Source organism: Nyctereutes procyonoides, unplaced genomic scaffold (genome assembly GCF_905146905.1).
Source record: "Nyctereutes procyonoides isolate TBG_1078 unplaced genomic scaffold, NYPRO_anot_genome, whole genome shotgun sequence".
In the NCBI taxonomy this organism is placed as follows: Eukaryota; Metazoa; Chordata; class Mammalia; order Carnivora; family Canidae; genus Nyctereutes; species Nyctereutes procyonoides.
This window is the reverse complement of record NW_026575046.1, coordinates 10,108,233-10,121,019: the sequence shown is the minus strand read 5'-3', so window position 1 is coordinate 10,121,019 and position 12,787 is coordinate 10,108,233.

Sequence of the window (12,787 nt, the reverse complement as noted above, 5' to 3'; positions counted from 1 at the left end):
TTTGCTTCTCTGCCCCTTCCCCTCAGCTCTTGTGCTCTCTCTTTCTCCCTCTCAAATAAATAAAAACTCTTTTAAAATCCCATTTTTTATTAAAAGCATTTTTCTAAGAATATATATATATATATAGTGGGGCAGGAGGATATGTACAATACTGAAATTGCCCACCTGTCCATCCTCTTAGGTTTTAGAGACGATTGCTTGAAAATAGATATGGAAACTATTTCTTACTAATTTTTTGGACAGTCAGTCCAGGTGAAACAATGCCTGTTATGGAGAAATCCATTCAACTTATGGAAATGAAGAAATTAGAAAACTCTGAAGTATCAGCTGTATTTGAAATTACCAAATTTGGGAATACCTTATTATCTTCGATAACATTGAATGGCTTTCTGCTCCAAGAAAGCAAGTGATTTTACATTTTCTTAAATCTAACTTGGCCCAGAATCTTGGCCTATGTGGCTCTCAAAAATAAAATATTTGATACTGACCCATTTGAGCTATTGCATGTAATTAATAACTTCTTGGAATGCTTAGATTCAGAACAATTATGTACGTTGGTCTGTAGAGTACAGCAGCTTTCTGAATGGCATTCACATGGAATTTTTCAGATATATATTAAAACCAAATAAAAATGAATTGTTTTGAGAACAGTGTTAGTATGTTATCTCTCAGCTATCACAGACAGCAAAAACATGGAAATAGTATGTGGGAAGTTTTTCCAAACACTCTTTCATAAATGCTCACCTCATCTTCTTCCCTAGCAATTAACTGCTCCATTGTCCTTCTTCTGCTCCTTCTCCTGCAAACTCTAGCCTGGCGTTCTGTTACCCTATCCTCCTGCCTATATCTGGCCTGACTTCTTCCAGACTTCTAGATGCATTATTGCTTTTTATCCTGTAGTGGTGTTCTACCGTTTGTATAGCAAATTGATTTAGTTTAGCTCAGATTCTTATAATTTTCCAATAAACCACTTCTATCATTCAACCTAGCAGTGCACCGGGGCGGAGGGGGGGCAAACACAAAATCACTTTTAATAAATGAAAGGTTGTGGGAAAGGCTGGTTTGCTAAAGCATTGGTATTTGTCATTTAATTGCTGTCCTACATGTAATTGTCAGCTGACAAGAACCCTATCCCTTCCTCTTCTTCTTTAAGATCCCATAAAGAAAGAGAGCAACAGTGACATGAATGTCTCCTATTTTATTTTAGCATTGTAAATTTGTCACATTTTAGTTTATTGCCAATAAATTATGCCCGATACACATTAACTGTGGTTTAACGGCATTGGAGAGTTATTACTGTTATCCTGCAGATAAAAAAACACAAAATAATAGTTGAAAACTAATAGAGACACACGTACTAAAGGTAGTATGAATAACCAAACTGCCCTCAAGTATTCCTAGAAGGCTGACATCCTCTTATACTTAAAGATATGTTAATATGGATGACACAACTTTCAAATTCCATAAACACTGAAATGCATACAAGCTGATTCAAAAGATCATGAATAAACATTCACATGAATGATTACTAAAGTCTATTTTAATTCTCTGTGTAGAAGAGACCAATCTTAGGTCTGACCAGCAACACCTCTCTTAGAAACGTTTCTCTTGGAAATCCTGAGTGGCTCAGTTGTTTCAAGCATCTGACTCTTGATTTCAGCTCAGGTCATGATCTAAGGATCCTGAGATTGAGCCCCATGTCAGGCTCTGTGCTCAGTGTGGAGTCGGCCTGAGATTCTCTCTCTTCCCTGCTTGTGCATATGAGTTCTCTCTCTCTCTCTCTCTCTTCTCTCTCAAAATAAATTAAACTAGATTTTTCTTTTTCTTTTTTTTTTAAGAAATGCTTATCTTACACATTAGTCTATTCTGTTTCCACTATGTCACTCAACCCCCGGGCTGTAATTCATTAAAAGGAAAAATGATTGCTCCAAACTGGGTTTATCAGATGATCTCTCTCAGGAATTTAGAAATCAGATGTAGAAAGTGTATCTGCCTATGACTAAAACCGAGGAGTATAGGATGATCCTCTTCTATCAAACATGGGAAGGGTTCTAACAATATTTTAAATCCTTATGTGGGGTGTATTCTTGAAGAAGAGCATCATCCTCAATCTTGGAATTGGACAAAATAAATTCCTTACCTTGAGTTAGTTTTCTGTTCCTTGTAATTTATGTATTACAATCATGGCCAGACCAACAACCTTTCTTCTTTCTAATTATGAGTATTGACAAGTTAGTAAGTGATTTGAGGAACCTAATGAGTCCTTGCCACAAGGTGGTATCTACACAAATACAGAAGGCTCAGCCTTTGGCTTTTCAGGCAAAGCACTCACTGGGGAGACTTATGTTTCCTCTATACACAGTCTTTGGTCCAACTGCAATATTAATGTAGAGGCAACTTTCTCTGTTTTCTCAACCCAAAAGAGTTCCCTGTACTGCAGAGACTGAATCATAAATTCTCATAGTACCAGAACAGTCCATAAAAAGTCGTAGCCTTAATAAATATTGTTTAAATGAGCAATTGAATAAATGAGTAAATAAAAGAAGAAATTATGGGACATGTGATTTGGGGTAAGAGAGTGACTAATATAGACTATGTCCAGTTTCTGAACACATTCAGAAGAAAAACAAAGCTATGTTCGGGCCATAGTGTCAGGTTTATGACTGATAGAAGCCAATATGAAAAATATGGATTTAGGTTTATGTCCGGTAGGTTTAAGCGAATTTACCCAATCAGTCCTACACAGCATCAATAGGCGCAAGGTAAATTCTGTGTTGTGGAGTAATGGAGTAACACGGGAACGTTTGTGCTGGCCATGAGCAGACCTGATTCAAAGATGAGGAGAGTGCTACTGCTTTGCATAAGCACAGTAATGTTTGCCAAGTTTATGATTCAAATAAATCACTCTATCTATCCAAGATCTGAATGAGCAAGGAGTCTGAGTGACTAAAGGAGTCTGAGTGAATAAAGGGATAAAAAAGGCAGAAATATGCTGCTGGCATTCTCTGTACCAGCAATGAAACATCAAGAAAAGAGAAGGTATTTTTCCCCTTTTGTGCACGTTTGGACAGTGTTTTCATAAGGCAAGCAGTGCATGCGGTCTGCTGCCTGGGTGCTCTTAAAAGCCCTATGCAATTTTGCAAAATGTGATGTAGAGTATCAGAGACTCATGAAAATATCCAATTTGTAGATTCGTGAGAGAGTGGGCTCCCCAGATTGTGTCCATTCACCCTCCTCTGTCTAACCACACCACTGTTCACTAAGCGACAATTTGAACCCACTCAGTTGGCCTTTCCCCAATCTGTATGATAGCCCAGACACTCCAGTACAACGGATCTAGAGATAAACGTAGCTATGCTAAGTTTCCCTATAATGCCTGGGCTTATTCCTTCTTCATTGCCAATATTCTATTTTCAGGGCATACAATGAATGTTCTAGGTTCCGGAGAATAAACTGCAAAAGGCAAAATCCCTGGTATTGGAAATTTGATTTTAGTGAATGAGAAAGAAATGTAAAATATAATTGTTCATTTTTAAGAGGTAAGGAGAAAAATAAATACGAAAGGAAAATATCAGAGTGAGATGCAATTTTAAACACTGTGGACAGATTGGGCTGTGAAGGTTCTTGGAAAGAATTTTCCAAGCAGTGGAAACAACCAGTTAAAGGTGCTATGTTAAGTGTTTCTTGATGAGCTAACAGTACTTCTTAGCCTTTTTTTTTTTTTTAAATTAGTACCCTGCTAAGGGACCTTTTTAGACAATTTTTTTTTCCTAATAACACCCCTAAGGAAATTCGCATGCCACATACACCCTATAAATCTGCTATTAAGCCATATGTATCTCAATTATATATATATATATATATATATATACACATATATATACATATATATATATTTTTAAGTATTATTTTTGTCACCAGGCCTGCACATCAAGAACAAATTTATGCCTTAGTAATACGATCTCTCATCTTGAGAATGCACTGGCAAGGAAACAATAAGGAAAACAAGGTGTCTGGGAGTGGAGAGAGAAGGAGGGAGATTAGAGGGTGAGGCGAATGAGGTAACACAGGGCCATGTCTGGCTATGCACACGATTGTAAGGATATTGAATTTTACAGTGAGTAAAACAAATATACTCAGTGTTTTGAAAATGAAATATAAGAGCAGCTTGAGCAGCTTCCAAAAATGGCACATCTTTTGTAAGCCTTATATCATTTTGTCCCTTATATACGGACATCTTGTGATCTCCCTAAGAATTCTCAAGACATAATTTTCAAACCAGTTTCAGATGAGGGGAGCCTCGGTGTCTCAGTTGGTGAAATGGCTGGCTCTTGATTTTGGCTCAGGTCATGATCTCAGAGTCCTGGGATCGAGCCCTGGGATCAAGTCAGGCTCCCTACTTAGCGGGGAATCTATTTATCTTCTTCTCCCTCTGCCCCTCTCCCCACTCTGTCTCTCTAAAATAAATTAAAAAAAAAAGTTTCAGATGAGTCAAACCAAATGAATTTCTTTTGTAAAATGGTGGCATGTTTAGGGGGGTTTAAGCTCATCATCAAAATTTGACAATTCCCTGAAGAGGTTCAGCTTTGTTACCTGTTACTGTTGTAGGTTTTTTTTTTTTGTCATTACTATTTAGAATTAAAGTTTAAATATAACCAGTATAAATCTTACACAGTTAAAATCAAGCCCTAATCAAGGGCCAAGGATAGATATATAAATATAAATATAAATATATATATATATATATATATATATATATATTTTAATGTGGAGTTGGGAAGAGATTATTTTAGAAAAAATATTTACTCTACTGTAGATATACAAACTTACTTCTTCCTTTAGAAAATTATTATTACCAAACTCCTAATATGATGGGGATTTTTATTCTGCACAAGCCATTCATAAATAAGGCTTTAGCAACAGTTCATGCCAATGTTTCTAAACTGTCACAATTATTATCAGTGTCATGGGGGTGATTTAAACAAGAGATTCGTTCCTGTCATCCCAGACTATGATCAGAATCTTTTAGGTGTATTCAGAGAATTTTAACAAATCGCTGAACAATTATATTATACACCCTAAATATTATCAGTGTTCTAAGTGAGGAACTAAGAGAACATGAGCTCATGTCTGGGAAAGAAAACAGAGAAAGGAAGACAAGTAGAGATGGTAGGGGGTTAGGTCATTGAATTTAAGGTTTGATTGGATCTATGGATGACTAAAAAGAATTGAGCAACAGATAACTATCAGGTCCGGGCTAAGTAGAGAAGTGATAATAATAGCTGCAAATGTAATAAATAAAAGAGGAAGTTGAAGCAATATGAAAGAAGATAATTGATACTCATCAACTTAGATGTTTATTCAGGTTGGCTATTTTAACAACAACAAAAGAAATCCAAATGTTTATGTCTTAATAGAGTAGAATAGTTATCGCTTGTTCAATAATAGTCCAGTGTTCAATGGGTAGCATTCTGTCTAAGGATAACCAACTTTCTTGATTTGTGCAGAATGGAAAGAGTCCCCAGAATTTTAGTTTCGGTTCTAAAACTGGGAAGGTGTCAGACAAACTGGGACAACTTGTGGTCATCTTCATTCAACCTGGGTATTCTGAAACCAGGATTTCTTTCTTCATCTCCACCATTTTTTTACTATTTGGGAGTTTTCTTATGGAAGCTCTATAGTTGATCCACTGATGAACAAATACAGAAAGTGTAGAGTAGTGGGAAAGAAGTTGTATAAGGCAGGCCTGGAAGTGACATACATCATATACTCCTACATTCTCTTGGTCAGAATTCAGCCACAGTGCCAGGGTTGGTACCAAGGTTGCTGGGATATATACTCTAGGGAAGTGAACTAATATGACACTAACATGTATATTAATGAGCCAAGAGGATGAAGACTAAAATTAAAAAAAAAAGGTTTTATTTAGAAATGAGGAAGCCATTAGTAACTCTAAAAAAGCATTTCATTAGCATGGAAATGGTAAAAGCCAGAATACAATTTTGGAAAATTATTAGAAGATTAAGAGGCAGAAGGAGCAAGTTCGGGATGTTATTTCTAGAAAATTTGCTATGTCTACAAAGAGACCTGTAGATCTAGAGAGGAACAAGGTCTGAGTGAATGCTGCTATTTATTATCTATCTATGTCTATCTACCTATCACCTATCTATTTATCTATCTATCTATCATCTATTTTAACTTTAAGATGACAGAAGTTTGGTGTTTATGTACTACTGTGAGGTAGCCAGTAGAAATGAGACAAATGAAGACATATGAAACACAGGATAATGGAGAGATCAAGATCCCAAAGGGTACTGAAAGTGATGAGATTTTGAGCAAATAGCAACAAATTCATTTTAGAGAAAAAAGAGGAATATCCATCTGGACAATAAAAACAAGTAGGAATATTTGTAGACTCAATTTGGAGGGAAAGCACCACATTATCACTTCGATTGTCAACACCAACTGCAAGTTACTCAGGATACAACATTGTTTTCTTCTATGGCAAATACATGATGTGAAATAAAATATTTAGAAAACTTACAGAAGATCTGAGGGGTTATCATAAACTATTATTAAAATTGTTTCTGATCTTGATTCCTTAGTGTTATTTGACTCAGAACAGTTATAATATGCTGGATTTCTTGGACTGAAAAGAAAATTTGGTTGTGGTAAAAATTAGGATATACATATTCCTATTATATATATATATATATATATATATATATATATATAGACATATATCTAAATATGCATGTACATATTTCTGCACACACACATATATATACATTTAATATATACAGAGAGGTATGTAACACATACATGTATTTAACATATATATAGAAAAAATAATGACTTGTAAAATGAAGAAAATTAGTCTTACAAGTAATTTCATCTTACAGAAGATAAATAATGGAAGAGAAATATTAAAAACTATTCCTTTTTAACTATGGAAGAAGAATTTTAGTAGTGAATTAGCACCTAAAATTTTGGCAAAATGATTATCTGGATACGTACTTGACATTGGAAATTTTCCATGTCAGTACTCAAAGCAATGAAGTATTAATTATACTCCGTCAACAGTGAAGAAGCAGTCAGGTAACAGTAGGATAAATGCAAGCACATCAGCCTGAAGCATTGGGTTTGGTAAACAAGCATTCTCAATGGAATGTTCCTGGTCAAGCCAGTCTCTCTCGCACAACATTATACTAAATAATGAAAAGTTTAGTATGAAACGAGATAGGCACCAACCAATGTGTTGACCTCTGTATGAGTAGATCTACACATATGAAGTATTTTTGCTGAAAGCGGATTCATAATTGAACTTCAAATGATAGATAATTGAAGAAAAGTCAGATTTCGATATTATAAATACATTTATACAACCAGATTTTTGAAATATGAACACTATTTTAAATAAACATGTATTATTCAAAATTAAAAGAAGTAAAATGCTGGTCACCTGCATACCCTGAATATTTAGCACAATATAGGTAGGTAGGTAGGTAGGTAGGCTGACTGACCCACTGATTGACAATGGATAGATAGATAGATAGAAGGGTAGATTGATGAGTGGATGGATGCATGGATGGATGGATGATGGGATTGTTTTGAATATCAGTCCCACTTGATTAAGTAGTGTTTGATTCATAACCCAATGCTGAATTAACTAACACCTGCCATTTTTTTCCTTTTTCTTTTAAAGTTTTTCTTTAGACTCTAGTTAGTCAATTTACAGTGTGATATTAGTTTCAGATGCACAATGTAGTGATTCAACACTTGCACACATCTAGTGCTCATCACAAGTGCCCTCCTTAATCCCCATCACCTATTTCACCCATCACACCACTCCCCTCCCCTCTGGTAATGCTCAGTTTGTTCTCTTGAGTTGATTCTGTTCCTCTGGTTGCCTCTCTTTTTCCCCCCTTTGCTCCTTTGTTTTGTATCTTAAATTCCACATATGAATGAAATCATGTGGTATTTGTCTTTCTCTGAGTGATTTTGCTTAGCCTGATATTCTAGCTCCATCCATGTCGTTGCAGTGTTCATACCAACTGCCTGCTTTAGTGAATCATGTCCACATTACCAGTGTTATTACTAGAATTTTTAGTACTTTCCACCATAGTGTAAATATTCATATTTTCTCTTTCTCTCTCATTAATTTCTCCTTCTTTAATATTGCTGTTAAAGTCTTGTTTTATTGGTTCCTTCCATCAATCTTACTTTTTCCTGTTCTCTGAACATCCCTTGAATCTTGTTCAACTATCCCGCTGTATTTTTTTTTTCCCGCTGTAGTTTTTAGTTTAATGCTTCTCTTTCTTGTATGCTGTGGCTTTAATCTTCCCCCACAGTGGCTGGCCTTCCTCTGAAAAAAAAGCTATTTGTTTTCCGTGCTCTTTGCTGTGGTACTTTCTGTCTGAAATTTTGGGTATAATTAAAATAGCTGAATGAAAGAAACCTGTGACATAGATGGGAAATTGATTATTTCCCAGGAAAGATGTCTACTCAACACAACCCAGTAGTACTTCACTTTGGTTTTCTCCATTTGTTTTATTTGCTGGTAAAAATAAATTATTTTTAATAAAAGAAAATTTCTTTTTATCAAATTCTTGACATTTCAGCAGTTTTAAACATACAGTAGTAGTAGTTCATCTAGTGAAAGTAATCCATGATTCTCATGGGTATACCTGTATGAGTTGCTCTTACCATACACATTTAATTAAAATTTAGTTATTTTGAATATGAGTTTGTTTTTTTCAGGTTGAATTCTTCAAGAAATGAAGTGAAAGTACATGCATGACTCAATTTTATCTGTATTGAGAAGGGGTAACACATACCATATTATACTTTTTTCTTTGCCTCGTTTTTCTATTGTAATCAGATAAAATAACAGCATTCCTAAAAACAAACAAACAAACAAAAAACAGCATTCCTCTCCTTAAAAACTATCGATTCTATGAGATAATAATTTAATTAATGTGTTCTGGGACTCTTGGGTGGCTCAGCCTCAGCGGTTGAGCATCTGCCTTTGGCTCAGGTCATGATCCTGGAGACCCGGGATCGAGTCCCACATCTGGCTTCCTGCATGGAGCCTGCTTCTCCCTCTGCCTGTGTCTCTGCCTCTCTCTCGTCTCTCATGAATAAATAAATACATAATGTTAAAAAAATAATTAATGTGTTCTGACATTAATAAAAGAGTATTTAGTTTTGAATTAATGAAAGTATAAATTTCATTTATTAATAACTGTTTATAGAGGAATGTCTATGTTCTAGGCACTGTTCTAATCAGTGTATGATTTTTGCATCATTTAATCCTGGTATTTCATCTATAAGATTAAAAAAATCTATATTATCACTATAATACAGATTTTTAAAAAAACGCCAAAAAACAAAACACAAAAACCTGGGCCTTAGGGGGGAAAAAATAAAACTACTTGCCCAAGTTTAACTCACCATTAACATAGAGCAACAATGAGAACTCCAAAAGCCCACCTCCAGGACACTCAGTTTTAAGTCTGTATTAAACAAAAGTTCTCTTGCTTAGAGAAATGAAAAGAAAAAAAAATCAACATTATATTTGCCTGACTAACTTTGATGGAGAATGTAGTACACGTACTTTGGTCAGAAATCTGAGAAAGGTTTTGACTGCATTGCTTGAACGACAGCCTCATTGATAATTAGTAGGCAGATGACTTAGAAGCACATGGCAACTGTGTTAAAAAATCTACCACACTTTGTGAACAGAATCTTCAACTTGCCAGGAATGCAGTACATTTATTACATCGCTGCTAAGACTGAGGAGAGTACATAAATTATTCAGGGTGGGGAGAGACATTAATTTTTTTTTGCATTGCAAAAGAGATGATTCACAGAATAGAAGTGATCAGAATTTATTAATATATTTCTCCATTTAAAGTGAATAATTTATTTCATCTTCTCTGTATAAAGCACAGGCATTCAAATAAAACTAACAGTTAACAAAACTAACTTTATTTCCTAAATGTTTAAAAATAGAAACTTTGATGATATATGTTACAATGAATAATTTGCTAATTGAAAGCATATTTAAGATTTATTGTTTTTAACAAAACTTCAATCAATAATAAATAAGCCAGTGAACAACTGGTATGTTTGAATGCATTTTGAATTCTTTCATGTATGTTTATAAATATGATAAAATCAGTTTTGTTTTATTTACTTCACCTGCTCCCTTCTCAACCCTATATTTGCAATATTTCACTTACTAGAGTATAAGGATAAATGTTTTAAGTGTCTAAAAAAAAAAAAAAGGAAAGATTCCCATGCACTTAGTGAATCTTCAGAGAACCATCAGAAAATGTGATCGAGTACCTACTATGTGATGAGTTTATTGGCTGAGATTTGGCCAATGGTCAACACCCTGAGTTTACATTCTTGTCTTTGAAGATAAATAAGCACAAATAAAACATAAAGATGTCAATGATCACTCAAGCTTCTGATAGCTTTATGTGTTAATCAGAAAATTAAACAGGATGATAATAAGTGTGGAGCAGTCCTCTCTAAGGAGGTACTGTTTAGAGCTGAGGATTCTTAAATCTGAGCTGGACTGTGACTTGTTTTGACCAATAGAAAGTACTAGAACTAATAGTGTGCTAAGTTCAAAACCTATATTTAAGACTCGTGTGTTCCTTCCTCTCTCTCTTGGAATTCTGTCTATGAGACATACATGAGGAGTACAGTACACCCTGGTGGAAGGTAAGAAATCCCATGAAGGGAGGCAAGTAGCCCTAGTGGACCCAGACAAGGTCATCCTAGGTTAACTGATGCCCCCCGATATACAGAAAGATGAGACAGTCCAGTCTACAACAGTAGAACCACCTATCTGACTGGGGGTTGACTGAAAACACGTGAGTATGCCCGGTCAGGATTGGGAGGCAGGCCCAGCTCACCCATAGCCTTGTGAACAGTAATGAGTGCTTAACGTGTAAGTCCAGACATGTGCGTGCGTGTGTACACACATACACCTGCCAACATATGTTCATGTACCACCCAATCCCTACTATATGCAAGCTCTGCCTCCTGACACATACTGCCTGACAGTCCCCCTCATGCCATTGGAAACTGCAATTTAAGTGAAGGTAGCAGTTACCTCCCCTCTAAACACATGCACTACACTAAAACCTCAGTCCACCATTATCCTAGTGTCTGTAGGTCATAAATCCAGGGGCTATATAGTTGAGGAACTTGTCTTAAGTGTTGTTTGAGAGATTACCTTTAGAAAGATGAAAGATATGGGGCAGAATGCACCTGACCCTTTCATAATTCAGGGGCCTGGCATACTAGTGATAAATCAGCCCTGGTCCTTCTACGAATTCCACAGCTTCAGCAGTTCGTGCTGTTTAGCGCTGCTCCAAGAGCTCCTGGAGCCCACACTGTGAATATCGTGGTAGTTCATTTCTCCCCACCATTTCCAGAATGAGAAATCCACCCAGTGCACACCTTCTTCTGAAACTAGAAGATCTTACTGTTACACAAACGTTGAATCTGAGATCTGTGTACGCGTGCTATCCAAGCTATAATCGATCAAATATACCCCAGAGTGCTTACATGTACTAGGGAATGAGAAATGCCACAATGCCCCATCCCGTTTAATTATGTTTTCAACTGCAACATAACCCCCATCTTTTAGGATGCATAATATAAGAATCTCATTCCTAATTAATAGTCCATGTCCTAACCAATAAAATTGGACCTGCCGTTCTTTTGATTGCCTGAATTAACAGAATTTTCTCCTTAGATAATACTGTATCTGGTATGACTTTTTCCTGGTAGGATTATCTCCTAAAGCTTCATTTTTATGGTCTAAACCAAGTTGATGGGACGTGTGAGTGGCTCAGTGGTTGGGGGCCTGGCTTCAGCTCAGGGCGTGATCTTGGAGTCCCGGGATTGAGTCCCACATCGGGCTCCCTGCATAGAGCCTGCTTCTCCCTCTGCCTGTGTCTCTGCCTCTCTCTCTGTGTCTCTCATGAGTAAATAAATAAAATCTTAAAAAAAAAAAAAAACAAGTTGATTAGTCCCTATATTACTGCATACGCATGATAAATTTACCTCTCGTTCTGTCTAATGCATACTAGGAAATTCTATTACTCTCCCTATTCATACAAATAGTGGTTGACTTTTGTTTTTGTTTTTCATGTTAACAGAGAACTGTGAAGGGTGTTACTTTTTTTGCAAGCCAGCTCATTAACCTGCCTCTCATTCATGGACGCTGGCAGAGTCATGATACTTCCAGGCCAGAGACAAAAGACTTCTTATTTATGCCAGTAGCAGTAGTAACAGTACCAGTGCATTCTCATGCCAGTTCCCAAGCCCCAGGTCTCACAGGAAGATGTGAAGAGAGGTGACAGGTGACATGAACCCATCGAGGAGATTTTGTTACAGGAATGCAGAGGCTACAGAGCCACTTTCAGGCTTCTCTAAATATGAAGCTGTTATTGTCTTGGTTCACAAGAAATGCCAAAATGCAAGAGCCCCATGGAATTGGCTACTGACATGGAATTGCAAGTTTGGGAATATGTTTTCAAGCGCAGATGATTGAGCTGCTTCTACAAGTGAACATTGTACTTTGTGGGAAAAATACAAGGGAAACAGAAACAAAGAAAACAAGAGTCTGGTATGAAAGGGCCAAAATATGAATCATTGAAGATGCTGAATTACATCAATACTCACACATTCAAGTTCAAGAGACCAACTGAAAAATGAAACTGTATTCACATAATTTAAGGCTCAGAATGGGATTGCTACATTC